Raw genomic sequence first — 5,017 nt, forward strand, 5'->3', positions numbered from 1 at the left:
CGGCATTGGTGTCCTGTTGTGCACGAAGCGTGCCTTCTGTCTTGGCTGGTATCGTACCATCATGAGATGTTAGAATTGAGGAGTACATGCCGTGTTGTTTCGCAAGCCTCGCACACCATCGCCTACAGGAAGAATTTCTTCAGGTACTGCTGTCTGTCACTTTTGGATTGCAAGTTGAATGTCCATCTTTTGCCTAGCTCACTTTGTTTTCTACCGTAAAGGCTGCATGCATTGCATAGAAAGTAGGCACTCGAGCATGCCTCTGCCTACAAAGTGGAAACCATTTTCTATGCTCTATTGTATTCTCGCCTATCCGACACTCTTGTACTGTACATAGCTAGACACCACATGCAGTGCTTCTTTTGGAAAAGATGTAGCTTTTCTTCACATCTCGAGTGCCCTTGGCATACTGTATGTTTATTCAGTTTGTGCTATGTGGCGTAGTACTCCTAATTAGTTTTGCACCGGCGCTCAGCAACGCTTTAGCGAACACCCCTGTACAGATATGTTAACATACAGGTTGACCTTTAGTGGCATGATTGTTTGCATCATTGCTGTCACAAGTTCACATCGTCCGTTTCAAGCAAAAACAAGATAAAAAACACACCCAGCACAAATTGGTGAACAATAATTGTTCTGTGTGTATTTTGTAAAAAATGGTAACCGTATTTAAAAAAAAGTGTAGTGTCTAACTGACAATTGTTCACCATATATTAAAGAAAAATTCATTGTATACAAATGAGTGTTCATCATATATTAAATAATGGTTCAGTGTGTATTCTGGAAATGCTCACTATATTTTAAAGAGTGTTTGAAATTTTGATTTGCGAACATTTTGGTCAAACTCACAAAAATTGTTCATGATTTCGTTCACCGTATATTTTTCTTAAAAAAATGTTCACAGATAAAAAAATCACACAAATTGGAAAAAGTTCATGAATTTTAAAAGGGCCGTGCATTGAAAAAAGTTCATGAGTTAAAGAGAAATAAAAGGGTAAGCAGGAGAAGAAAAAACCAAAAACAGAAAAAAAAACGGGCGAAAAACCGGAAAAACAGAAGACGCAACAGAAAGAATGAGAAAAAAAACATTTTGAATCCGTGCCTTGTGCTCCCGCTAGCTCCTGCACTAAATGGGCCGGCTCGCTCTACAAGCGTTGTAGACTATCGTGACCATAACGGTTCCGCAAGGCGATATATATCATTTGCGGGGCAAAGGTTGTTGCTTGATTTGATCATTTAAGCCACGATGATCGCATGTTTTCAAAGCCTCACAAAGCACAATTGTTGCATAGGTAGAGGACGAATTTGGTCCAGTACTGTTACTTTTAAATTGCAAACTGGATCGAGGTGTCATGCCGATCTTTTTTTAGAGAGACGCTAGCTCAAACAGTTTTCTATCGAAAAGCATGCATGTTGCACAGAAAGAAGGCACTCAAATATGCCTGTGCGTACGTACTGAACCATTTTCTATGCTCTATTGTACTCTCGCCTATCTGACACTTGTGTCTACTTTGTTTGGCAACTATAAAGACGGACACTAATCATGCACCGCGTATAGTAGCTTTTCTTCACCTCTCAAGTGCCCTTCTGATATGTTTATTCCGTCAGTGCTATGTGGCACAGAATGATAGTAGAACCCCTATTAGTTTTGCACCGAGTGGGACACTGCATCGGCAATTAGCAACGCTTTAACCAACACTCGTGAGTGTATACATACGTTAACATACAGGTTGACCTTTAATGGCATGATTGTTTCACATCATTGCTGTCACAAGTTCACAACATGGCTCTGCTGAACCTGCTGGCAGAAGAGCAAAGAACTCCACTGAGGAGTAAAATTAGGCTGAAAGAAGGCCCATCATGCTGGGCCAAGCTCAGCTTAGACAAGGCCCATTATTCATCGCCTCGTTGAACCATTCCGAGCGCCTCCCAGCTTGTCAGGGATGCGCGCCTCTGCTTTCTACTCCGTCAAACATGTGGCCGGCGACGATGGACGGTGAAGCTGCTGGCACCAGGACCGGAGAAAGCACACCCAAAAAACAAAGAAAGTCCTAAACTCAACTCTGAAGTTGCTTTCAATCTGGATTAAATTAGCTTTTGACAACACAAAAATCAAACCTCTGACTAATTCACCGTCAGCTTTTGATTAATCTGCCATCTTTTCTTAATCTCTCTCAGGAAAAAAGACAGAAAATCCAACATCTAAAGTGTGGTGAACTTCCAGCTGATAAGTCTAGTCTTCCAAGCGCACTTCCACCACGAAAATTTGCATGCACCTAGCGCACTTGAGAAGTTGGCATGCAAAGAAAATATAGTTTCTGATTGTTCATGCAGGTCAAAGCCTTAGAGCATCTCTAGTGGCTTGTGTAAATGGTGGTCTATACCAAATTTAGACTACACATGCCAAAAAACGTCTTCAGTGGCTTGTCTATTGCGTCATCTAAAATTTAGACAATGTCCAAACTAGCTACCCGTCGTCCACATTTGGACAACCAAGCCACAATGTCTAAACCAAAAATGTTGGTTCATGAGCTCAGCCATTCACCAACTCGGAGCAATTGGAGGACGTCGGCAGGGAGGCGGCCGCGCCGGCGCTGGACACGGAGGTCGTTGCGCCTGGACCGTCGCCTCATCAGGGTTGAACCTGTTGCTATTGTTTATTTCTCGTAAATTATATAGGGTGTTGCTAGTGTTGAACCTAAAATAATTTCACGGCTGGTTTATTTTCTCCTTTATATGTCTTGCGGATGAAATAAATAAATGAGAACAACTCAGAAATGACCAACATAAGATTTTTAGAAAATATAGCTGCTATAAGATACTATTAAAATATATGAAAGAGAATATATAGACATCATGTATATAGACAATCCGCTGGAAAACTTAGGTTGTCTAAAAGAAAAAAAAAATACACCATTGTGTATATGTAGATATAGACTATTAAATTTAGACAAGCCACTAGGGATGCTCTTACCTCGAGTGTCCTTTCACCATGAAACTTTGCATGCACCTAGGGCACTTGAGCAGTTGGCATGCAAAAGAAAGTTTCTGATTGTTCATGCAGGTCAAAGCCTTACCTCGAGTGGCCGCCCACGAGCAGTGGGGTAGAGGGGAGGGGATTCTCATCTCTCGTTGGTGTGTACTATTTTTTAGTGTCACGACGATGTCGTTCCTGCCGTGAAGGATGTGTTGTCTCAGATAAAAGTTCTTCGGCTCCAACCCCTTGTCCGTAATGGTTGGTGCGACATTGCCAAGGAGCTTGGGAGTTTCTACCCTGATTGTTTTTCATGGACGAGTAAGTGCTTATTTGTGCTATCTGTTGGTGCAGTTCCATGCACCATCATCTTCTTTAACAACTCCTTCTTTTGATGTTTTGCGCACAAGGTCGTCACCATGGGTGATACTAGTGCGGCTGTCTGCCAAGATCAGGGTGATGTCTAATCTCCATCAAGTGGGTCAATCTAGTACTCCGATGATTCAACGGAGTTTGGTGAATTACAGGTACCTGTGTACAACTATGGTGGCGCAATGGCGACATTAGTCACCTTGGCCATGCTCTAGTCGCAGACACTGGCGCCCTCGGGTGCTATGAAGAGAGCGGTGTTGCAAGCACCGGATATACAACAATAACGAGATTTCGACGTCAACATCGCCGCTGCATCTCCTCGCTACAACATCTGACATCGTTGCGAGCGCTGGGGCAACATTGCTGACGATGCCTGCTGCAATGCAACTTGAGGGAGGGGGTTTCTTGTTGTAAAGGGTGATGCTGCAAGCGCTGAACGTATGGTGGCAATGAGATATCTGGTGCTCCGACTCTACAACATCGCCGCTACTGCATACAGTGGCCAGCATGGTTGAGGGAGTCCTGGACTGAGGGGTCCTCGGGCTGCCGGTCTATCTCTTATGTGCCGGACAGGTGGGCCGTTCTATGACTACTACTGGAAGACCGAGCTGTAAGGCAACTTCGTGTACGGGAAGGAAATCTCCGGAGCCTTGGTGTGCCCTCCAAGTCAACATGGCGTATGCACGTTTACCCCTGATGGTAATTGACTATGCGTAATCCTAAGTACCCCTGGTGTCAATATAAACTAGAGGGTTTAGTCCGTAGAGGCTAGAAGAAGAACCATCATCCTACTCATCTAGGGTTAGTTCATCTGATCTCGTGGTAGGTCGACTCTGTAATCATCATACACATATCAATACAATCAAGCAGGACGTGGGGTTTTACCTCTTTGAGAGGGTCCGAACCTGGGTAAATATTGTCCTTGTGTTCCCTGTTCCCCATTGATCCAAGATCCACAGCTTGGGACCCCCTGCCCGAGATCCGCCGGTTTTGACACCGACAATGGTGCCTCCTACAACGTCAATGTTGTTGCATATAGTTGTCGATGTGGCGCATTCTGCAATGTCGACACTACCGCATACAATGGCTAGCGTGGAGCATGGCAGGGGCTACAATTAAGCATACTAGAGCAATCGCACAGGGCTATGAATGTCGCGCTGGAGCATTACCAGGGTCGCCGGTGCTGTGATGAAGCATTGGTGAGCCGCCGGTGCTCTTATGTAGCATCATGGGTGTTGTGATGAAGCATAACCGGCCACAGGGGTGCTGTGATGGAGCATCGCCTGCGCTACCATGGCAGGGATGTTGCCGTGACTAAAATCGACACTCCGACGAACGAGCGATGCTGCCGTGGGGCTGCTATTGCAACGATTGAGCATTGTCAGCCAGTGATGTCCCAAGTGGTAGGAGATGTAGTACAAGGCCAGGAGGTCGTGGTGGATGCGAGGAGAAAGGAGAAGACCCGATGCGTTGCAAGCTTGCGATCGAACGACCATGCGTGCTAATCGGACGAACGACGACGTGTGCTAATCGGACGAGACCAGGCGGTTGATCTTTTTGTAAGATCAATCGGTTGACGCCTAACAGTCGCCGTAAAATAAACCAGATTTGATATAACAAAGGACCCGAAAATACAATGAATGTAAACACTGTAACGAGCCTCCAGCGACA

Source organism: Triticum aestivum, chromosome 5A (genome assembly GCF_018294505.1).
Source record: "Triticum aestivum cultivar Chinese Spring chromosome 5A, IWGSC CS RefSeq v2.1, whole genome shotgun sequence".
Classification (NCBI taxonomy): domain Eukaryota; kingdom Viridiplantae; phylum Streptophyta; class Magnoliopsida; order Poales; family Poaceae; genus Triticum; species Triticum aestivum.